General features: G+C 38.2%; 1 protein-coding gene across 11 annotated transcripts in view; it reads left to right on the plus strand.

Annotated features, from left to right (window-relative positions):
- The window catches only part of arvcfb (ARVCF delta catenin family member b), a 218,596-nt gene that overhangs the window by 14,230 nt on the left and 178,387 nt on the right, over positions 1-25,979 (plus strand). The window contains exon 2 of one of the 11 annotated variants that reach the window (XM_057350862.1): positions 23,655-23,758. The exons of the other annotated variants lie outside the window; for them this stretch is intronic. The gene's annotated coding sequence lies outside the window, so the exon portion shown is untranslated. The remainder of the gene's footprint in view (positions 1-23,654; positions 23,759-25,979) is intronic. 11 annotated transcript variants of the gene reach the window in all.

The following is a 25,979-nucleotide window of genomic DNA, read 5'->3' on the forward strand; positions in this document are numbered from 1 at the left end:
CTCCTTTACAGCCAAACCAACAGAGTCTGTAACTTCATCGCTGGTGATGAAATGAATTGTGGCTTTTACAGAGGCATGGTAAATTAGAATGGAGGAATTGGAATATGATAATGTGTGAAGATTCAAACCATGAATCATAATTCAGAGGACAAGGGTACTTACTGAATACAGGACACATCTAGGACATGGCACATGGTGTAAACTAATTTTACATTCATGCAAATGTTTCGCTTATTATTGTTATGAAGGATTGTAGCATAATTCTGAATAATGTGTTGATTTGGATTTACATTATTTCTATAGATTTAGATACTGAACACACTAGGTGCAGGAGTATAAAATGGGTTTAAAATGTAAAGTGGCTCCTTGCTAGCTCAATGTTTATCATGTTGGACCTTTAAAGGAATAATTCATCCAAAAATGAAAACTCATTTGACATTACTCTTCATTTAACATTACTCTTCGTTTGACATTATTTATTTGTTTCACTTTACTACTTTTTACAAACCTGTGTGCTTTGTTGTGGAAGAAAAAAGTTAGATAATATTTCATGGTATTTATTTGTACCCTTTTTTACCCATCGTGACCACGTATGATGTATGACGTTGAAAAATGACAGTTATGTTTAGTGTCCAAATATACAGGTTTGATATTGACATTAAATGCTACTGCAAAATATATTTGATTTGTGGGTAATTTGTCTCTTAGAATTTATGTAAAAGCCAGCACTGTAAACGAATTCTGCTGACATTATTGAAAAAAGTTTTTTCTGATCAGAAACTTTGTTGAGGGGAGGTGGGATGGCGAGACAGTCAATGGAATAGTGAAAAGGAGCAGTCCGAGAGGGAGAAAAAAGAAAAAAAGCCAAACAAAACGCTTGAAAGATCGATTGACAGGGAGAAAAATAGAAATGGCACCAGAGGTTGAGAAGTGTGAGAGAGGGAATGACCGTGTGCCGTTTACAGAACTGTATTTTACATTATTAAATAAGGTTGTTTATTTGCACTCTAAACTCAAAATATCCACTTACATGTCTATATGCATTTAGCAGAGGTGGAAAAAGTACAAAAATATTATACTGAAATACAAGTACTACTACTTTGAAGAAATTGTAATTGAGTACAAGTTAAATTACCAGTCAAAAAATCTACTCAAGTAAAAGTAAAAAGTAGCTTGTTTAAAATTTACTCCAAGTAAAAGTTACTTTTAAAAGCGGGAGGGGGACCTCTCCTGTTTTGTGCAACACCAACAATAGTCATCATAGTGCCTAATTTTATATATTAAAACAGGTTACAAGTCACTGCAACCAATAAATAATTTTTTTGTCTTGTTTTGCAGAAATATCACAGAATCATATAGCAGAAATATTAACTAAACAATTATTAAGTCAATATACATTTTCTTCAGAAGCTAAATTAAGCCTTGAAGGACTCATTAAATGAGCACTTTCAACAAGTTAATATGATTTATTAGGGTCTTCATGAAATATCTGGAACATATTTTGCTTAAAAACACTCAATGGCTGTGTAAACAAAACCCTTTCTGCCTCGTCATAAACACCTATGCTCACAGCAACCCATTTTGATGTATGTCTCTTTAAAGGCCTCCTCAGACAAGCACTTTCAACAAGTTGGTATGATTTATTAGGGTCTTCATGAAATGTCTGGAACATATTTTGCTTAAAAACACTCAATGGCTGTGTAAACAAAACCCTTCTTGCCTTGTCAAAAACAGCTATACTCACAGCAACCCGTTTTGGTGCATGTTTCTTTAACTGATAATGAGTTACAGCGAACCCCACCCCCCTTCTGTCCGGCGTGTCAACACAACACACGTGTGTAGTACTGCCATGGCAATGGTTTAGCTAAATGATATTTCCTGAATTCCTCTGCGGTTAGTTTCGTCTTAAACATCTCAAATAATTCGTCCGGAGACGAAAAATCAGTCACAGCGCATCCTAATGCGCTTACGTTGTGCGTGTATGCTTACCTAAAATCCATGGAATCCACTGCAGATCTCAGCGGAATTACATGGATTTTAGCGCTTGTCATTGACAAGTTATAACGTTACACACACAATCTGAGAGCTAGTTTGCAGATTTTTCAGCCTAAGCACGAATGATTTGAGATGTTTAAAACGAAACTAACCCCAGTGTTCACCCCTGTTCATTAGCAAAGCAAACAGCTTGCCGCAGCTGAACATATTAACGCACATAATATATTAACATTCATACAGCTAAACTCCAAGTGTCCATCTGCACTTATATACAGTAAGTTTAACACTGGCTTTGAATGTTCTATTTAGCCCGTGACTGACTTAGCTCCCTTCGCTATCATATGCCAACGTTATCCTCCTATATATACGGTACATTTACGTCAATACAGACTGTTGATAAATATTACTTACATCGGCAGTTTTGTCTCATTCAGTCATTCTCGATCCCTCTTGAGGAACAACTTTGAAGCTAATCCTGCTTGTACTGTCCCAGGTTGATAAAGCACTCCGGCTTGAAGTGATTCGTGCAAACAAGCAGGTTTTTACTTATGGTTTCTGAGGGATTTCCACTAAAAATAAAATAAATCCACTCCTGTCTCTTCCGAGGTTAGGACTCTGTGCAGCGACTACATTGCATGTTGTCCACGAACTTTAGCTATGGCGTCATGTACACCGCTGTTGCTTATGAAAACTACAATGGCGGCGCGCCGTAGGTGGAATTGTGCAGATTAAGGGGCGGTAATATTATAATAAGAGCCTGCGTCTACGTCACATCAGGAGCGAAATCTGAACGGCTCGATTTCTCACATGTTTGCAGAGAAAGGCTTACCAAAACAAAGTTACTGGGGTCTTTTCATGTTTTCTGGTTTGCTAGATGCACCGGGGACCCGATTATAGCACTTAAACACAGAAAAAATTTGACTTTCATCCAATGGGTCCTTTAAAAAAGATTTTAAGCCTTGTTTTCTTAATAAATTATCAATGGAACACACTGCTAAGTTTCAGTAGTGAAACCACGTATAAATCGTTCCACGCAGGGTTACACGTTTGTACGGAATGAGAGTAAATGTGATGTTTGACCGTTGTAACCCGGTCGTTACCATGGCAACATTTTTGCCGTTGATTGCAGTGAACAAGAAACATGAATCCCATTCCCAAGAGTTTAATCCGTTTGATACGTATCTGCTGTTTTCGGCCAAAGACTGGTTAAGTGAGGCAATTTTAACTAAAACACAGACAGAAACGCTGTGTTTTGTTTATGTTCAGAGCTTCTCAGCGCGCCCTCGCGGTGTTGCCATGTTTACATATTTTTAAGAGCTTCGCATTTGTTGTTTAGTCTTTTCTTATGAAGCTGCATATGCATTATATAGTTAATAAAGTGAACAGTTGCGCGTAGTGTTTTTTTGCCTTATTAAATGTTGTGTGTAGGTTTATTTTGGGCTTGTCATTGTTTGCTGTTCTTTTCAACAATATATGATCTGGCAACACGGTCCTTTTTACGGCAGGGCTGGTGAGGCTTTTCAAAACGCATGAAATAGCAAGCATATTCATGTGACTTTCTTGCCCCGCACTTACAGAAGAGAGAGACATATGATACACGTTTAAATATGTCATTAAAGCAGAATTTGGTCAGTTCGGTTCCATACACACTGCGTAAATGTGGTGCAGATGCATTATAGTTAACCGTGCGTCTACAAAACCTGATTAAACACTTAAAATATAGCATTATGCACCAATGTCGTTTTGACTTTTACTAAACTGTCCAAACTTCTTATTAGTTACCAATGCAACAACGGTACGAGAAGTATTTAAACAAATATTATTTATCTTATTGTACCTCTACAATCTTGCACATAAGGATTTTTATAAGATGCTACTTTGCACAGCGTCCATAATCCTGTCTTGAAGCTGAAATGGTTGCTTAAATATGGCCAGGGGTTTACTTCATTGTCTTCAGCAGTCCGAGTTCGATTTCTGAGGGTTTCATCTTTAGGACAGGTGCACTAACTTCTCCGTCTCCATCGCTCTTCTGGTATTGGCGCAAAAACTCTCGTGCCCATCATTCACTGGAGTAATTTCCGGTCACGTTTTTTCCTTGCGATGGGTCCCATTCACTAATAATTGCGTCGATTTTTCGTATTTATATGCACATTTGAACCTCCCTCGAAAACTTTCCGCCTAATTCACAACAAGTGCGTACGCACATGAATTTGTTCCTAACCTCATCCTAATGTCAGTGAATTTGGAGCATTCTAAATGAGCTGCCGCGTGCACGAGTTTAGTCATTTGCATAAAACACACCCAGCCCATCTCCATATTAGGCCATTCCGCCTAACCTTTCCTTTACCACCAGTCGTCACTTAAAGGCGGGGTGACAGATTTCTCTTAGCCGTTGTTGATGTTCAAATCACCAAAACAGACACACCCATAACCCCGTCTTTCGCTGTCGTCAGTGCTTGGCTCGACTAATGTCCGTCCTGTGCACTGTACACCTTACTGCTGATTGGCTACAGGGTTGTTTTGGTACTCGGCCCGACTTTGCCTAAACAAGCGTAAATCGGACACCCTGCCTTTAAGTCAAAGTTATTTTTGCGTACGTGTGCTTTCAACTGTTCCTATCTTTTCTCTTATATTTAGAATAGATTTTAGTATGAAAGTTTTAGTGAATCATGATTTGTTTGTGAAAGCGTTCGTACGCAGGTTTCACGCACAAATTTGTGTGTACGCATTGCTTAGTGAATAAGACCCAATGTTTTCATTTTTTTTACTTTGTAACGGATGTGATTTTAATTATAACGAAGTACAATACATCACACAAATCATACTTAGTACAAGTAAAAAAGTACATGTAAAATTACAGATTTTAAAAGCTACTTAAAAAAGTACACGTACACAAAAACCTACTCAATACAGTAACGCGAGTAAATGTAATTCGTTACTTTCCACCTCTGGTATTTAGAAATAAAATCTCTGCATGCTTCAGTTAGAGAGGTGTTTAGTGTTGACGGTGGCATTCACAGTGAAAAGCTTGTGAGTGCTGTCAGAGAAAGTGACCCAGTCAGCTCACGTTAGGAAACCCAGCGTGACACCCTGCTGCGTAATTGCCATTTGCTTTCCAAACGTATCTGAAAATATGCAAGGCAAGCTTTCTTTTCTTGTTGCTAACTCAATTCACAAAAAATATCAGAAGCATTGTCTCACCATTCTTTATAGTATTGGATTCAACATTCTACTTCTATCCATCTTCCGTATTCTTCGTGTTCTCAATCATACATGTAAGCTTTTTATAAATCAGATATTCCATTATATTTGGTGCCTACTTGAGACCTTTTTAGTCCCATGGTTCATAGCCTTAGTTCTTCGAATATAGAGACGTGTTTGTCCTGCCGTAAATCCTAAATAAACCATGCAGCATAAACAGTGTAAGAGCCCTTTGAAGACATGCATCCACACATTGAAAGCTCAAAGGGTCCACCAGGCTGTAAGTGGTCTTGCCTATGCTGTTTCACGCAGTGGAAACCATTAGGTGCATCTCGCCGTACAGCCCTGGAGGCAGTCAGCACGCCTGAGGCTTTTATGAGTATAACCCATGACATATCGATGAATATTGTTGCCTGGCCTGTTAGAGCCAGCTGTGTGGTATTGTAGTATTACAATACCACACAGTGAGTAGTGAGTAGTGATTGTAGTGAGTTACTAATACAAACTTACTAAGAAAACTACCGTTTTCTTCCACGTATATGGTATGTGATGCAGAAGATGTTTGGAAATTAGTAGAAGCTCTGACCTCCCCATTTATTTGTTTTATATTTGAGTTTTCTGATCTTTCATCAGCTGTGTGTCAAAAGTGCTCAGGTAAACAGAAAAGTTGACAGGAAGTTTTGTGAGGGATTTCGAGGCATCTACCATCAGAGAGCCTTCATATTTGGGGTAGCATTATAGGTCTAGTATGTAATTTTTTGGAGGATCTATTGACAGAAATGCAATATAATATATAACTATGCCATCAGAGGTGTATAAAGACCTTACATAATGAAGCGTTAGGTTTTTATTACCTCAGAATGAACTGTTTCTATCTACAGTACATACACAGTGGGTCCCCTTGCATGGAATTCACCATGTTGTTTCTACAGTAGCCATAAACGGACAGACTGCTCTACAGAGCGTGTTTCATAAATGTTATCTCCTTCGGCAAAAAAGCGAAACCATGTCTACATCTTAGTTCTGTCAGTCACCATAGTGCTTCGAAAGGGAGGGGTTTGAAGTGAGCTGTTGGTTGCAATTCGCAATCTCACCAGATGCCGCTAGATTTCACACACTGGAGCTTTAAAGTAAAAACCAGAGACGTAGAACTGGATTTGTGCACTCGCACTGAAGGATTCAAGAAGGCGTAACTGTTGTGTTGTGTTTGCGGGAGAGAAAAAAATCTACAAGTTTGCAACTTCAAATTTTGACTTCAAATTTACTGATACACATGTGTGGCCAACCTCTACAACTACAAGCTCCACTCTCACAGGCACTCAGTTGTTTTGCACAAAAAATACCTTCATACTGTAAGGTGCACACGATGATACACAGTCTGTGGGAAAGCAGTTAGCGCTTTAATTATTGTCAATGGTTTTAGCAACAGGTGTGACTCTCAAATAGCCTCGTTCATACAATTTACAAAATACATTTTAAACTTCAATTTAGACTTAGGTATTTTTCACATTCTTCCAAATGATTTTTAAATGTCTTTCCACTGTAATGCACTTCAGCCTCATTCATGTAACATCAACCTATAGATGACCCGAGACACAGCGTCTATAAACTTAAATGGTGTTCAGGTCAATTTCAAGACTTCTATTTTTCGAAGTTTCGCAGTTTAAACTGTTTTTAAAGAAACGTGACTGCATTCTTTTTTACATATTTTTGTCCAAATTCCTTCAATTATCTGTGCCGGAATCTCCATCTGTGACCTTTCAATGCTTCAGAGAAGGAGAAAAGAAGTTGAACAAAAACCGTAAGGCACGATTTTCATATGAATACACTCTTGTTTGACCTTGTAGGGTGGCATTAAATCAACAGTCTCCCTCTGCAGCGCTAATAATCCGCTCCCATATGCCACAAATCCCTCGCAGCTTCCACCACAAACAATTCTCCCAGCAGTTCTCACCGCGCCCCTCCCCGGCCTCCAGTCCAGCTGTTCTCTTAGTGCTACGTTTTAATATTCAGGAAGTGGATCAGAAAATAATTAAACTCCACGACAAGTGATGCGACCCCAATTACCTCGTTCTGTTGTGGTCGTGACAACATGGACACGATGAAGAGGGTGAGAGCTTCACGCTTTTGATGAAGAGTTTTTTTAAGGGTGTGTGGGAGGGTGGGGGAGTTGGATCTTTCCTGTTTTAATTTCTCGCCCGTCAAAACGCTCCCGGAAACTAGAGGCTTCAAAGTCAAATGAGCGAGTTTGTGTCAGTCGGGTTGTGTTAGATCTGGGACACTTTATTTCTTCTTGGTATGATTGGGATGATGTGATGTGACCTGACCTGACATGACATTGTTAAACGTCTTAAGCACTGTTATGTCAATGTGTCTGTATTGTATTCATGCACACAATAGCTGCTTCTGAATTCGCTCACTCGTTCACTCATTCACTGTTCCCTATATAGCGGAATGCTAAGTGGTCCACTATAAGGGGAAGAAGTGAATGAAAATGAGTGAATGATTTTGGACACTGACGTCCTGCGTCTGACATAAAGCCACAGGTGTAAAGTTAAATTTAACCTTATTTGTCACGTTTATTGTATACGTTTATAGAACAAAACAACTGTTTGCTATGTTTATTTACTATAATGTTTATTGCGCTTAATAAAATTATTGAATATATTTAAAATAAAACACTACTGTATATAACATTCATTTAATCTGTTTATTCTCGAAAAGTAGAAAATAACTGTCAACAAGAACAAACACAAGTGTAGAAACGTACAAGGCATTAAAGGGCACTCTCCTCCAGCTGATTCTAATCAGGCGGGTGATTCGCGTTGTATCATGGTAAATAGTGAGTGAGCGAGTGTACATCAGATGTACACTTAAAGGGGGATTTAACGGCGTTTCATGCATTCTGACTTCTTTACAACGTTACACGTGCTGGCTTCTCATGCTTAAAATGGTAAACTTGTCCAAAACGAGTTGGACGTATTACGTAGTATTTCTCGATACGTTCCCCCAAGGTTCGTATAGGTTTTCGGAAAGTTTTTTTCGAACATTAAAAACTGTTACGTAACAACATTTTCTAGTCCTTTATTGGGCAATTCTGTGGGCCCGCAGCTGCAGCTCGTTGCTCTTGCTATAGTGAGAAGTTGAGGTTAGTTTGTTTGTTCATTGCATTTCAGTGATGGATGTTATAGAAACGGTGGATATAACACTGGATTTGCAGATTGTTCGAAACTGATAGATGGCGCAGTCCCAGCGCTAAAAGATGCCGGACATGAACCACGCGCGGTAAGTGAAACTAAGTCATGTGTGTGTTTTATTGGCAATCGGTACGTATGTGCATAATGTAAACAACACGAACTTATAGTGAATCAAAACAGTTATGCAGGGATAATGCAATGATGTATATTGTGTGCTCGTGATTTAGTTCCTCCCCCCGCACACCCCTAGGATGTTGTATGTTTTCGGAAATAATCGTACAGCTGTATCTATCTTTTATAAATGTGATCAAACTAAATACTCTTCGAAGATACGAAGTATGCAATACTACTCTATAGGTACTCAAGATTAAGGTGAGATTGGCAGAAATTAAACATGATTATTATTATTAAAAATAAGTTGGCCTTAAAGACGTCAATAAACTGATATGCTCCAACGCACTGAACAAAAAGAATACAGCGAGTTCATGACAATGTCTTACATTCAAGCTATCAATAAAAAGTTTCTTGATTTAACGTTACTGAATCTAGACAAAAAAGCAATAAGGCATCTTACCATTAAGGCTGTCTAAAACGTTCCTTTCTCCTGCCATTTTTCGTCTTTCACAATGTCCATCTAAAGCGCGCGTTGGCTTTCAATGCTGAGAATGGAAAGTTCGGAAAGTCTCTCTGGCTCATTGCACTTCTCAGACAAGTTTAAATTGGTTTTAATTTAGAAAATGACATCTTGATCGCCACTTGCATGGTGAGAGAGATGGTTAAAAAAGCTTCAGAGCATAGCCACATCTGTGACACTCGGACACCGTTTTGGAGATATTTTATCTTACTTATTTAGCAAAGAATGCTAAGATTTTTACGTTTCAGGACATTTGTAGCTATTCTCCATGACGATTGGATAACAACAACAGCGACAAAGGATATTGTGATCACTAAACGGCTGTAGGCAAAAATTAACACCAAAATAAAAATTTATTCACGTCAAAAATAAGATTATTTTTGGGCCCCCCCGCATTGCGTGCTCATCCGTTACGCCAATGGCTATTGGTTGTTTTAAAAGGGGGTGGGTTCACTTGATGTCTTGCGCCCTCTGCATTTTTGAAAATATGTCAACACATCAAATAATGCTGTATGTTCCAAGGCATTGCAGTGGGGCTTTAAAATCAGAATGCAATGCATTGTGGGTAAAAAGTAGTGAACGAATGTAGAGAATGAGTTGGTCATTTAGAATTCGGACAACACTACAAAATGGCGGACATCCGATATAGTGCACTGTATAGGAGATAGGGGGCGAATTCAGACACAGCTAATGTCTGTGCAGTTGGTTTTATGTGTTTTGAGATTGCACAAGCTTGATTATACATAGCGACACAATGTTAAAGAAAAATGTGATAACTTGTTGAATAATGGTGTATAAGATATGCAATAAAGTTGTTACAAATCTGTATACATTTCTTTGTTCCGATGAACACAGAGAAAGATAATTGGAAGAATGCTTGCAAGCAAACAGTTCTTGGACACCACTGACTACCATAGTAGGAAAAATTACAATGGTAGTCAAAAGTGCCCTAGAACAGTTTGCTTTCCTACATTCTTCAAAATAACTTCTGTGTTCAACAGAACAAAGACATTTATGAAGCACATTTTCCTACTATGGTAGTCAATGGTGACCAAGAACTGTTTGGTTACAAGCATTCTTCCAACTATCTTTCTCTGGGTCTTTCTCAGAGTTAATGATGACAGAATTTTCTTTTTTGGGTGAACTATCCCTTTAATGTCATCCACTTTTGGAAGATATAATATAAATACACAAATTATTTTTCTATTTAGAAAAAACTGACAGCTGTGGTCATTATTGTCTGGCTATTAATAACTTCAATGTTGGAATGTTTAGGCCCTGTTATGCAGCTGGTATCTCAGAAACACTACAAATGGCTGTTCTCTTCCTATGAGTATCCACACTTCTCTCTCTCCTGAGCGGGGCTTACATGGACGCCTCTGGCATTCGCAGTGTGCCCTCCAGTGTTAGCAGCAGATGGTGAAGAGAGGGAGAAGCTGCGAGATTAAAAGGGGGTTTCTCTTGTATTTCCTCTCTTTACTGTTCTTTGATCCTCAACGTTTTGTGGCATATTTGCGATTCTGCATTTAGATGGATGCCTGCGCTCTTTCATATTTCGCTGAAAAAGAAGGTATCGTGCAGCATCTGTTCTTCAGTGCACAATGGTTGTTGTTGTTTTCTGTCTGCCCGTGGTGCCCTTGAAAGCTGTCAATCAAACATACAGTAAGATTTTTTTCTTAAAGGAACCGTTCACTCAGAAATGACAGTTGTGTCATCACTGGTCTACACGACTCCTTTACAATATTCCAAATCTTGTGAAGTTTTGTGTGAGAAACCGAAATTAGCAGCTGTCCTTGGTGGGTTCCTCAGAGAAGCTGGTTGAGGGAGAGATTTTAATCATTTTCATGTTCTGCCTTGAAGTTCTACCAGCACAAATAGATATGCACTGCCTTTTTTCAGCCATTTAATCTCTCCTCACATTATTTTCGATGGGCAGCAGACCAACATTGCCTCTGCTCAGTCTTAGTATTAGAGCACCATGTGAAATGGCTGGTGTCTGGGGAGCCTCCTTCTGCTCTCATTAGAGGCCGGCAATTTATAGCTTGGATGGCCTTGAATTTCATGCTTCAAAGTAAAAGGGAGTCTGTGGACATTCTGTGAATTAGCCTTTATGACGGGAGGGAACCATGAACCTGTTAGTGAAATCTCTCTCATTTACCCTCTCCATTTTTTTTCTCGCCTTAGCCATTTTGCTGTAGACTAATGTAAAACCACTGGACTGTGGATATGGCAACACAAATAATTTCTCTATTAACCCCTTGGCTGTCGTAGCCCTTTTTGAGCCTACACATGAAAACGCACTGTTGGAACTAAAATGGCTGTAACTCATGAATTCTTTGGAAAACAGACCTACGGTTGGTCTCGTTTAAAAGAAGAAAATCAGCAGATTATTGCTAAGAAAAAAAATCGCACACAAAACAGTGTAGGGTTGGAAATGTGGTCTGGTGGTTTAGTGGATAGACTCCAGCATTATAAACTCGGGGTTGTGGTGTGACACGGGTTTTAGTTTGGTTGGCATCATGTCTCATTACTACGTTCTCTAGCCTTGATTTTCTGTCTTCTCTCTCTCTCTCTATAAAATAAAAGACCACTCCAAAGTATTTTATTTTTGTTTTTCTGAATTAGCCGTTTATAGGTTTTCATGCTAAATTATAAATTTTGCTTATTTTCTGTTTTTATTTGCAAGGAAATGAAACCTGGACAAACTAATGGCGCTTTTCCACTGCACGGTACGGCGCAGTACAGCTCACTTTTGGGTGGGTTTCCACTGGGTACAGTACCTAGTACCTGATACTTTTTTTTAGTACCACCTCGGTTGAAGTTACAAGCGTACTGTACCGATCAGTGTTGCCAGATTGGGTGGACAATTTCCAGCCCAAAGGCTCAATAAAACCCACCCACTCCAACAAAACCCAGTCCAAATTTTAGCTGCCAAAATAATGTCATAGAAATGTATTGCAATGCCAATCAACGATGATAATGACCATTTCATCTCCTTAAAAGGAACTATGACGAGATGAAAAAATATAATTAAAGCAGGAAAACAGGTCAAACGGATCAAACATAGCATTAAAGAGAGTTAGAAAATAGGACTATTATATCCAGAAACCACTTCAAAGCGACAATCAAGAAATTAACCAATGACTTCAACCCTCAAAAAACACATTTTGTGCAAAAAAGTGCCCACTATAATTAATCGGATTCAGAAAGCTGAGTAGGCATTTTCCACTCGTTCATGAACTTCATTCACACACCACGGCAGCCAAAACTGTGCAATTCATTGATGCATACAACAGAACAAAAAAAGAACAGCAGAAACAATAATGCGCTTACCTTTGAGAGTTGCCTTAACATCCGACAGAACTACAGTACGTCTTTCATGAAGTATATATTGCAGAACATATAATGCAAAGTTTAGCAAGTCCAGCAGCTGTCAAGGACGAGTATGATGAACAGAAGTAACGTTAGTAGAATCCCATATTCAGTTTGATTTTTATTAAATCATTCAACTGTTGTGAATTCAGTTATAGGCCTAGTTATATTTACAAAGTCTTCGAGTCGTCTGTCACCACATGTGTAATCCACGTTGTGAGATTTGAGTTCCTCTCCCTACCGTGCAACATATATTTGGGCCACTTTGGCATTGCGATCGCTTCAATATACAAAATCTGTTCCTTTATCGCGCCAAAACCCCATCACTCATGAGCCATCACATGATCTCAACTGTATATTGATTGACAGGTGAGGTCTTCCTATCCCAGACCTGATTGGTTAAACTGAACCAATAAGGGCTGTGTTAAGGAATAATGTTTATGACTGCACTACACATTATTTTTGAACGTTTTGAAATAACTTGACTAATCAAAACCAAAGAAAAGGCAAGCTGCTTGGGCGGGTTTTTAATTTCATAAACAGCCCAAATTTCGTCCACCCGCCCAATGCCTTTTTCTCCGGTCTAACCCGTTCAAAAGAAGCCCAATTGGGCGGGAAGTCGCCCAATCTGGCAACACTGGTACCAGAGGCGGACGAAGTACACAACTTCCATACTTGAGTGAAAGTACAGATACTACTGGTCAAATATTACTCCACTACAAGTAAAAGTTATAAAGACAGATTCTTACTTAAGTAAAAAGTACAGAAGTACGTGCTTTTAAAAGTACTCGAGTATTAAAAGTAAATTTCCTTTATGTCAGTGGTGCATTGTTTTATTGTCGTATACCTTATGCCTCTGAAGCAACCTACTGAATACACAGAGTAGCTCACAGTATCAGTTGTATTAAAGGAGTAGTTCACTTCAAAATTTGCCCCCATTGACTTTCCATAGTCATTTTTATTCCTATACTATGGAAAGTCAATGGGGGCAAATTTTGAAGTAAGCTACTCCTTTAAGAGCTTTATATGTATAGCACATATATGTTTATATATGCTCCTGAATGATCATTTAGCCTAATTATCCTCATTAGCCCCCTAGGCCTATATGTATTTATGAGCAGTGTTTTGTTTTTTTAATATTCCCTTTATCAGTTTTAGCAGCAATTTACCAGTAAGTAGTAAGGTTCTTGTATAAAGTAAAGTGTAGAAGCCATGTGTTTGTTGGATTACTTACCATTTGTATTACCATAGTTTTTTATATATATATATTTTTTTATTTTCATTACACAAATGAAACTTACAGTGCCTCTTACTGGTACCAACATTGATACTATTACACTATAACGACTGTACATGGTTAACAAATAATGATATTAACATTTTACCATATTACATTACATTCCCACCCCCCGCCTACATTATTACAACATTGGTAAAATGTTTATTTAGCTCACTTAACAGAGTACTTTAATAAGCAACAAGGTAAGAGTACAGTATAATCACCTTTCCTGGTGAGCGGCTGCAAATTTGAATTAAAATAAAGAAAAATGGAAAAAACAAACAAACTCTGGGCATCATCTCAGTCTTCTTGTAAATGCACTTTAAATTGTTCCCATATCTTATTATAGGTTGATATTTTATTGCTTAAGGTAAATCTCAACTCTTCTAAATGTAACATATTTCCCAAATCTCTGATCCACATCTCAAAAGTGGGAACAGAATCTAATTTCCACATCTGTAATAGAAGTCTTTTCGCAAGCAACATACAAAACGAAATGGCCTGTAATTGGTGCCATTCGCTACAGGCGTTCTCTGCTCCTAATAGACCAATATAAGGATCAAGTTGCATGTTAGTGGAATATACATTTGAGAGAAATTTGAAAATACGATTCCAGAATGGCTGTATTCTACTGCAAGACCACAAAGAATGAAACATTGCCGTCTGTCATTTTGCATTTGTTACATACGGGAGAAATTGTAGGATAAATTTTATGAAGTTTTGTCTTGGAGTAATGAAGCCTGTGTATTATCTTATATTGGATTAAATTGTGTCTTGCATTTACAGAATGTAAATCTGTAGAATGTTCTGTAAGCAAACATTCCACATATCGTCAGGAATGTTGCTACCCAATTCTTTTTCCCATTCACGCTTTGTGTTATCTACTTTTCCTAATAAGAAATTGTAAAACAAAGACACATTTCCCTTCTCCCCTGGTGGAACATTAACAATTACCTCCAAAATGGGATTTATACTAAGGTTTTTAAAGTTAGCAATGTTTTTCCTTACATAATCTCTGACTTGTAAGTAACGAAAAAAACTTGTAGGAGTGAGAGAGAACTGTTGTTTAAGCTGTTCAAAGGAGCAGAAGGTACTTTCTTTATAAAGATCTCTAATCGTTGCTAGCCCCTTATGCTTCCATTGATTAAAAAGCACGTCAGATAACCCAGGGGGCAAAGTATGATTGTTACATATTGGTGTATCCAAATATATACTGGAATTTTCAAATATGTCTTAATTTGTTTCCATATTTTAATTGAGTTCGAAATTACTATATTTCCATTTAGATTAGTACTATTTATTTTATTTTTTACTGTTTAGCAAGGCTTAAGTCTTATTACAAAAAGCTTCTTTGATTTTCAACCATTCTGGCTTGTTCTCTGGGTCCATTGACCCAACTTTTCTCCACCACGTCAAAACATTTAAATTAGCTGCCCAATAATAAAATTTAAAATTAGATAGGCTAAATCCTCCTTCATATTTTGTTTTATTTAAATGTTTCCTGCTGATCCTTGCAGTTTTGTTGGCCCAAATAAAACTAGATATGATAGATTCGAGTTGCTTAAAAAAGAGAATGGGAATAAAGGAAGGAATCGCCTATAAAACATATAACATATATATAGACATATAAAAATCTTGGAATTACCACCGTTTTAATGGCATTAATTCTACCTACCATAGACATAGGGAGAGTTTTCCAATAAGTAATGTTGTCTTTAAGTTGTTCAATTTTCTTTTTCCAATTTCATTTCAATAGCATGTCAGGCTTCTTAGTGACAATTATACCTAAGTATTTAAAAGAGTGATTTGCAATTTTAAATTTGACATTTTCTACTTTCTAACTTTTTATCTATATCGTCAGAAACGGGCATTAATTCACTTTTTTCCCAATTTATTGTAAATCCAGAAAGCCTACCAAATTGGTCGAGAACCTTAAGTAATGGTGGGATAGATAATTCAGGATTCGTAATATATAAAAGAACATCATCCGCATATAGTGAAATATGTTGAGGTCTGCCTTGCACTGTGACTGGAGTAATAGTGGGATGTTGCCTGATCATAGTGGCTAATGGTTCCATAGAAATAGCAAATAAAAAGGGGGATAAGGGGCATCCCTGTCGTGTACCACGGAAAAGTTGAAATGAGTTTGAGACATCCTGATTGGTGATTATGGAGGCTGCTGGGTATGCATAAATTATTTCAATCCACTTAATAAATCCTGCACCAAATCCAAATTTACTTAATGTAGCCATCATATATTTCCATTCAATTTGATCAAAAGCTCTCCAATGAGCGTCCAATGATATTACACAAGTTTTGGAGTTTTTCTTGTTATACAAGATATTAAAAAGCCTTCTGAGATTGAAATGTATATGTCTGTTGGGCATGAAACCTGTCTGATCTTGATGAATAATGGAGCAAATGTAGTTTTTTAATCTATTAGCAAGAATTTAAAATTACAATTACTTACAATCTTGGATTCTATCGGAATGAACGAGATTGGACGATAAAATGACATCTGTAATTTGTCTCTACCTGGTTTTGGGATTAATACTATATTGGCTTTATACATTGTTGGTGGAAATTTGCCTTGCATCTTAGCATTTCTAATCAAACGGTGAATCAACGGTACCAACTGATTTTTAAATTTCTTGTAGAACTCAGCGCTAAAACCGTCAGGATCAGCGGCTTTGTTGTTAGGTAACTGTGATATTACCTCATGCAATTCTCCGAATGTAATCTCTTTATCCAAAACCTGCTTCGCTTCAGAGCTAAGGCTAGGAAGGTTCAACTGGGAAAAGAAATCGTCCATGGCTTGTTGGTCCGATTCACACTTTGATTTATAGACGTCTTTGTAATATCCTGCAAAGCAATGGTTGATCTTCTTGGGATCAACAACAATGTTTCCGTTACTTGCTCGAATTTCATGTATTGCTCGTGTTGCCTGATCCTGTTTCAGCTGGCGGGCAAGCAGTTTTTGGGGGTTTTCACCTATTTCAAATATTCTTTGTTTCATGTGAGTAAATTTCTTCGATATATTTTTAGAAAGTATTGAGTTATACTTGCTTCGTAGAGCTACTATCTTTTTGAGAGTGGTTTCGCTGCTTGTTGATCTATAATCCCTTTCCAATTCGTCCTATTTGCTCCTTGATTTCAGTCAATTTAGCTCTTTCTTGTCTGTTCTTTTTGAACTGGTACGCTATAATATCTCCCCTAATTACTACTTTCATTGTCTCCCATAAAACCGAATCAGATACATTCCCTTTATCATTATTTTCTAAGAAATATATTAATTTATTTGATAAATATTCACAAAATTTGTCGTCGTTTAACAGCGTGTTGTCGAATTTCCAGGTATAGCTTCCCCTGCACACTTTTATTTTTAAATTAAGAGACAATGGAGCATGGTCTGATATTAACTTGGTATGATATTGTGTCGAAACTACATACTGCAATAACCTAAAGTCTATAAGAAAAAAATCAATCCTTGAATATGTTTTGTGAACAGAAGAATAAAATGAAAAATCCTGATCCGCAGGATGCATAGCCTTCCAGCTGTCTACTAAATTGAGCTTTTTCATGTAGTTATTTATTATAGTTGAGGATTTACTTATTGTGGCCCGAGGAGGACGAGTGTCTGATTTAGCATTTAGCACGCAATTATAATCACCAGCCATAGTGACTTGTGAATGCAAAAAATCTGGTACGATTTTGAAGACTTTCTGAAAAAAAAAGAGGATTGTCAAAATTAGGACCATATATGTTCACCAAAGTGAAAGGTAAGGAGTTAATCTCCCCACATACAATCAGGTGTCTGCCATTTATATCTTTAATTGTTTGCTTATGTATAAAAGGAATTGATTTTTTTATTCAAGATCGCTACACCCCTTGCTTTGGTAGAGAAATTCGATTGGTACACTTGTGACATCCACGGGGCCCTAATACTAAATTTTGCTGTTGCTTTAATATGCGTTTCTTGAAGAAACACAATATCCGCTTGTAATTTCTTGAGATGTGAGTAAACTTTCCCTCTTCTCACTGGACTGTTTAGTCCCCTTACATTCCAACTTAAAAGTTTCAATGTGCCGTCACCCTGACTATTTGTACTGTTACTCATTGTTGTATGTAAGGTATATTTTACGTAACCCTTTTAGACACAGACTGTATTTTAAACCTTTTACATTTAACTCACATGCACTACTATACCCATGAACTCGAACTTTGTTGTTAAGAACAAAAACCCTCCCCCCTCCCCCCATTTTTGTAGCATCCCGTTTTACAAACATAGATGCCCTCCCCCACACAATTAACATTTGCATCTATCAACTCACCCTTGATGCAATCTGGCATTATGTCTACGAGACAGTTCACCACTGATCTTCTTGACAACACTACAGAAACCTTGTAGTCTTCCACTAACTCAGATATACCAACATCGTTAACTCTTATTGTCCCCAGTGCAGCAACCTCTCAATTTCACCAATTTTCCACAGCGCCTCGAAGGTACGTTTCTGCCGATTCAGGTGATTTGAAGAACTTCGTTTCCTTGCCACATACAGTCAGAGATGGGCACAAATACATCAAAAAGTATTTAGTTACAAATTACAAATACTTACTCATAAAATGTATTTAAATAAAATACAAAATACTGCTGTGAAAAATGTATTTAATTAAAATACAAGTAATTTGTCATTTGAAAATACAAAAATACAATATTTGTTTACTGACAAGTGCAAGAGTAACAGTGGAGTTAAATACACAGAAGAAAGAAAAATTTTCTAAACCGCATGTTGGTGCCAGGTATGGTTTTCGATCACATTCATTGATCACTTATGTTGATTACGGCACCTGGTGGGGGCGGAAGTGGGAAAAGTATATCCTCTGTTCACCTGTGTGTTTAGAATGAATGGAGAGAGGGGGTGACGGGGAAAGGCTTATTTTTTGTTGACCGCCACTAAGCTTCTAATGCAATCATAACAACTTTGGATGTATGTATTGGATACACATTCTTGTTTGTTCCCTATGCCAATAAAATCAAAAAGGAGAAACGAAGTCTTCGGAGTTATGATCATTGCAAGCAAGCGCATCTGACAATAGGGTTCCCTTAATCAGCCTCTCGGCGGCGAAGTTTATGGTCAGCCACATAGTCGCCAACACCGCAGAACAGCAGATGTCTGTCAATACTGATTGACGATTTGCTTGTATCACTGGAGGGCGGAGTTCCTTCGCTAGAGCGGCCATATTGAGCGTTTTATTCCCCCCCATTAATTGTTATGGCAGTGGCGCATCTTGTTAATATTAATTTACCCACCCGCAATTAATCAGAATGTTATTTTTTGTTACTTGAACCACCTGCCCGCGGAAATTACTGCGATCCGGCATCACTAGACAACGCTCGACCTGATTTTGCCAAGTGGTTGATGTCCTCAGAGTCAGGACAACATATTTTGTTGACCTAAGGACAACATTTTTATAAATAAAACCTAAACCCACACCAAATCCCAACCCAAACCATAACTTACCCCTAAAATCAGAGGGAAATGATAAGTGAAAAACAGTGGTCTAGAAGCATCTAATCCTGGTTGGAAGATTAAACTTAAAATAAACTGTATACGTATTTCTGAAATCTGATTGGTTGATTTAAATGTTGTCCCAGGGTCAACATGATGTTGTCCGAAGGATGGCAAAAACAGGAGAGACACTAGACCACACAAGTCACTCTTTAAATAAATAAAGATATCTTTAAATAAGATAAATTCTAGCTATTTGCGCTAACCTTTTGTCGTTTGACTTTCAGTGAATGATATCTGATAGTAGTTTTTACTAGATACTTTACTTTAAGCACTTTGAGCACAAAATCAGTTTCTTTACTTACTTTGCTTAAATCAAAATACCTCGAGAGTGATTGGAAAAGGTTGCTTTTGAAACACGTTAATGTCATACGCCGATCGGTCTGCGTGCGCAGCCTCGGAATAAATCAAATGCACTTAATAACAGACAGGTCTGACTCGGTTGGAAAAAACAATCAAAACTTATAATTCAGCTAGCAGGTGGGCGCTTTGATGCTCATCCAGATACGCTATGATCGTCCGTTCATTTTTGCTAGCATTTACAGGAACAACATTAATGTTTTGTCCTTAAATGAACACGAAATGTCTTGTTTTTAATACAACTGTTTTTAGAGTGTATAGCGTTAAAAGCAAACTGCATAGTATGTTTTATAGACAAATGACAGGTGTACATCTACATCTTCTCTCAGGCAAAAAGATGATTAAACTGATTTCCCTGGAAACAGTCAGGTATGCATGTAGAATCACTTTAAATCTAGCAATGAATGTCTATCTGTTTTTCTACAGCACATCAATAACTTCGACATTTTTAAAGGTACACTTAAATATGCCTTAAAATATTATCATCTTAAATATTTTCAGCAATTTAAAGGGATGCTTTACCCAACAATGAAAATTCTGTCATCATTTACTCACCCTCAGATTGTTCCAAACCTGTATAAATGTCTAGAGATTCTAAAGATTTCTAAAGATATTTGGAAGAATGTCAGATCTCATTCCCCATTGATTCCCATAGTATTTATTTTCCCTACTATGGCAGTAAAGGGAAATGAGATGTGAAGTATACATCCTTTAATGGAATGAAAGATCACCAAAGTCTAGAACAGGGTTCTTTACTGTTTAATAAAAGTGTTTTTTTATATATATTTGTGTTCTGCTTGCATTTGCTGTGCCACAAGCTGTTTAGCTAAAATTATTATTGATAGCTCAAATTTTATTACATATTTCAGTATCAAAATTTGCCCCACCACTTTAGGAACTGTGGTGCCACCAATGCCTGGTGCAGTTATTGTAGGCGAGAATAAAATGACATATTTTAAAAAGTATTTAAGTATTTTAAAATACAAAATACAGTCTCTCAAAGTATTTAATTACACATTACGTTTGACTTTTTTTGTTAAGGAAAATACAAATGTCAAAATACTCAAAAGTAATTAAATACATATTTCAAATACATGTAATTAAAATACTGCCCATCTCAGCTTACAGTCACCATAAACTTTGATGGAAAACAAAAGCCACATCTCACTTCGTGCTCCCTGCATTTCTTCCATATGTTGTCAAACTTTTGTCTCTGTTTTAAGACATCCGCTGCTAGATCCGGGAACACGTGAATTTTACGACCGTTATATTCCAAAGGTTTCGACCTCGCCAGGTGCAGAATGCGTTCTTTCACTTGATAATGATGGAGTCTGACAATAAAAGCCTGTGAACGGCCTTCTCTCGGAGGCTGTGGTGATCTGTGCGCCCTGTCAATTTTGACTGGATTATCTGTGTTCTCCTTGCCCAGTACCCGCGTCAGACGTTTCGTCACGAACTCTATAGGTCTACCATTTTCCACACCTTCGTTAATGCCGACAATCCAAACATTTTGCCCTCGAGATCTTGATTCTAGATCACTGGTCTTTTCCCTGAGCCGTTCACAGTCATTCTCCAGCCGTGTGCATAGCCTCTCCAGCGACTCGATGCGATTTTCATGTGCCTTTGTTGCCTCTTCCATCTGGGCCACCCTGTTTGATATGCTGGTGAGAGACACGTTTACCTCTAATAACGTTGTTGAAATGACCTCAAGCTTTTTATCAAAAGAGTTACTCAAGTTCGTTATAGCTTCCATGATGTCTGTGTTTGTCGGCGCCGCTGCCTTCATGCTAATTGGGTTAGCATTAGCTAATTGCTCGTCTGAGTTCTTCATTACACTTTCATCTTCCATAGCCACCTTTTCTGCCTTCTTGTGTCTTGTCAGCATTACGAAAAGAAGTTAACCAAAACAAATGTTCAATTTCAACCGACTACAAGGGTTATTAACCGTTTATATTTTGTAATCAGTGAAGAGCTGTTAAAAACGCGTCTACTCCATTCAACACCTCAACAGCCGCCCCCGTATTACCATAGTTTAACTACAAACATAAACTATAGCTACTATGGTAAATTTTTTGTTACTGTGGTTTTACTAAAAATAGCTTAATTGGATTAAAAGTGAAAGTGACCTTTTTGTCAGGTATGGTGACCCATACCCGAAATGTGACCTCTGCATTTAACCCATCCAGAGAATAGTGAACACACATACAGCAAGTCGTGAACACACATACACCCGAAGCAGTGGGCAGCTATCACTGCAGCGCCCGGGGAGCAAGTAGGGGTAGGGTGCCTTGCTCAAGGGCACCTCAGTTGTTACCCTGAGAATCGAACCGGCAACCTTCTGGTCACGAGTCCGACTCTCTAACCATTAGGCCACGACTGATTATGGCTGATTAATTCACGACTGAATGATTTTTTCTATTAAATTCCTCTTTGTAGTGTGTTTTGGGTTTTATTCCAATAGGATTTACCATCCCACCAATAGAATCCATCACATACAAGTAGACAACAAGTATCCATACGATACAATTCACATTATAACCATTAAATCCATTACATTTTCTGTTGTATTTTGGGCAGGGTTCTATTGCTGGCTTTAAATGCTGCTTGGTAATGCCATTTGATAGTATCCCACTTTTTGAAGCTCCAAAATGTGCATAAATACATCATAAAACTAATTTTAAAAATCCTATAAAACTATGGATTGAAATTCTTTCTGGGGTGAAATATTCCTTTAAGATGTGCTCATATTGGAATTTAACAGATACTGGAGTAAAATCATGGCAGTAGATGTAGAATAAATGATTAAAAGCTAATTTGGAGTGGTCTCTTCATTTGTTTGTATACATAATTTCCTGTATCTTGCAATGAAGTTATAGAGATTGGAACTAAATGCCAAGGTCATTGGTTCATATCCCCAGGACACATGCATAATGATATACTGACATAATGCTTGCAGTAAGGATAATTGTGATCTATATTTGCTAAAGTCCTATGTGGTCTTCCTATAGTTGCATTACGGGTCTTTATGATTTCGATAAGCCACTTCCAGAATGATGATGAGTCTTCACCATGCAATTTTAGTCCAGTGCTGGTGGCCAAATCTGAGCTCTTGAAAAGTCCATTTAAAAAATTACAGCATCATCCTCAGTTATCTCAAGTCAAATATAAAAGCTTGATGGTCCATCCTGCACTTTTCATTAAGGAACGTCACCCTGCCTTTAATTACCCTCCATATTTCTCTCTTCAATGGCACCAAAGTGTGTTAAATGGAAATTCCATTTTGTAATAGTTGATCCTTTAGAAAAAATGGAACTAATGTATTTACATGGGTATATGTGTGCTATGTGCACTCTGCATGTGGTATATAACCATGTGAGTTAATGTGCTGTAGATCAGAGCGTGTCGGGCTGCACAATTCCCCAGTCTCATCTACTGTTCGAAATAAATTTGACTGCTTAAATTTGCTGTTTTATATAATTCAGTGATGTGTTCCATCACAGAGACAACGGAACCTCATGCATTATTTGGTCTCCATTCCACCACGCTCTCTGAAGTAATACAGTATGCATATGCTAATAGGTTTCTATTCATTGGGTTCGCGGTGGGCTGACGTTTTGAGGGGATGAAACCCTGAAGGTTTGACCTCCTTTGAATAGCATCCTTTGTGATGCATTTTTGTCTGATATATAGCTGCTATCTCAAAGGCTGAATATATCAATCTTAGTTCTCCCGAGACCCAACACACTGACATCCACAAAAGTCAGTGGCTGTGTTTTTGAGCTTGGTATCAGTCTTTGACTCAGGGTAGATTGTAAGCCATTGAGTACTGTATATGGAATAGATGGAAGAAAAAGAAATAAAAGTGGACGAAGAGTTTATGTGGCTGTGCCATGTACATGCTGAATGTGTTTGTGGCAATCTTTTTTGTTGGGCCAGATATTACAAGCCTGATCTCACATGAATTCATAACTATTTTACGAGGTGGCTTATTTGTTTGAATTCATACGGAATGGACTGAGATGATGTTTTTTTATTGTTTTTCTTAGCTGCGCTAGACAGAGAGCACAGCTGGAACGCGCCGATACTGTGCCCTATTTACAGTCTCTGTGGTTCTTCATGAGGGCTGATGGTGACTAAACACCTGATCCTGGTAATGTTTCTTTTGCTAAACCTGTTAGAGCTCTCTCTGTGTATCTTGCACCCCAACCCCATCACACACATACGTTTCCATGTTTTATGGGGACATTCCATAGACTTCCATTGATTTTATATCATGCTTATGATATATTATACATACCTGCCAACTTTTCAAAAAACCTTGGAGTGAGATTTTGTCAGGGGTGATCAAAATTATGCCGCGCATGCAGCCACACAAGTTGGTGGCTCAGATATCAGAGAATTGGAATTAAGTTGATGTTGTACCCTGCATTCTGGTGGCCCAAAGCCGTTGATAGGGGCAGCCTACTGGAGATGGAAAATATTGGTTACATTCTATGAAGCAGACATAGCTGAAGGTCCACCCCCAGGAAATTTTGTATTAAGTAGATGTGATTTCCTGCATTCTAGTGGATTTTTGGGTGGTCTGCTAAAGATGTGCAATACCTGAACTTATTCTGATTCATGTTGGGCATAATGACTTGTAGGGCCTTCTAGACTTGAGCTGAACACTTAACCAGAAAACTATTGTTGTGCCTAAATGACTGCTTATGTACCACAATAAAGCCCCATTCATAGACCAGTGTTTAAGATTTGACCTAGGTAGGTTGATTGATATTTTGATTAGAATGGTATTAAACTAATTCTTAACTGAAACCTAGCCTATGTTGTGAATAATTGTATTCTTAAGAGCACTTGATGATTAATGTTCAGCCAAAAATGACACAAGATTAGTTAGGGAGGGACATTATTCTTCATTCAAAGCCTCCCACCACATGGTCCATCAGAAACAAATAAAGTGCAACAAATAAAGTGCTTAAACAGTACAGCTTTTTCAAGCAATAAAACAGATGTATGCATTACAAAAATAACTAAAAATGAGGCATAATCAGTATCAGATGCAGATCAGAAGCTGGCTAAAGTCCTTGTCTATGATCTGTGGGCATGGTTATACTGGCCTGTGGCCTTCTTGGAAGCCTTGATGATATCTGAGGGGGGCTCCCATTTGAAGCAGGGCTCCAGATTGGCCATCTTTATGGTCATTATTGATGACAGGGTGCCATCCAATGCTAGGCTGTTTCTTCTCTTGGTTTTGTTCAGTCCCACAACTGAAAACACCCTCTCAGCATCTGCGTTTGCATGGGCCAACACCAGGACCAGTTTGGCGACGGCAGCAAGCCTCTCGAATTCTTTGGCTCCTGTCACCTATGGAAAATGCACCAAGAACACAAGGCTAGGGGGACGTTGTGAACTACCAGCCCAGCTGTCACTTTGACCTCAGCCCTTCTTGTCTGTAAAAAATTAAAAATTATTAATCCTCCCAAAAGATTTATTTCAAATAGACACCTGCGATAATAGGGCACAGGAAAAAACACATTCAGCAACTAAGATCTCAAATTAAGAAAACTGGACTGTACTACACTGAAATACAAACCACAAATTAGTCAAAACTATCAACCATGACTTTACCGTGATCAACTATAACACAAAACTCTTGACTGAACCTTGACAGAACCATTACACATATCATACCTTAACCTCTTGTGCAGAAATCCCCCCAACAGAGGGAACGGGCATTGCATATTGGGATATTGTGGCTGTGGACTGGAGAGCCCATTGCTTTTCTTGGTGGCCTTTGCTTTTTATGTGGCGCACTACATCTGCCACACCCTGGTGGCAACATGAGTTTTCAATACGGCAGACTGCACACCAGTAGTGCGTGTTGAGGCTCCCTCTGGTAATAAATGGCCACGAAGAGGTCCACTCATTTTTGAAAATGGATCTATATCTTGCTGCTCCAGCCAAAGCACGACTCTTCTGGCCCTGCTGTTGGATTGGGGGGGTCTATTCTGTCTGTCCCTCTGTGTCTTCTTCCATCTGCCCTGTTGGTCGTTCTATCTGTCCTGTCTGATGCTCCTCTGCATGTGCGTCTATCTGGTCTGTTGCTCCTCTACGTGTTTGTCAGTCTGTCCTGTCTGTTGCTCTCTCTGTCCTGTCTCCTGCTCTCTCTGTCCTGTGTGTTGCTCCTCTGTTTGTCCTGTCATTTCTATTAGTCGTTTTGGCTGTTCTGCCAGCGTGTTTGTCTGTCTTTTCTCACTTGGCTGGTTCTTTAAATAAAATAAAAGGTTTTGCATTTGTCCTGGTAAAGGTCTCGTACGCAGTGGCGGTTCTACATTGAATTACTCTCCGGGCGAGACCCCCTCTGGGCGCCCACC

Source organism: Triplophysa rosa, linkage group LG2 (genome assembly GCF_024868665.1).
Source record: "Triplophysa rosa linkage group LG2, Trosa_1v2, whole genome shotgun sequence".
Taxonomy (NCBI): domain Eukaryota; kingdom Metazoa; phylum Chordata; class Actinopteri; order Cypriniformes; family Nemacheilidae; genus Triplophysa; species Triplophysa rosa.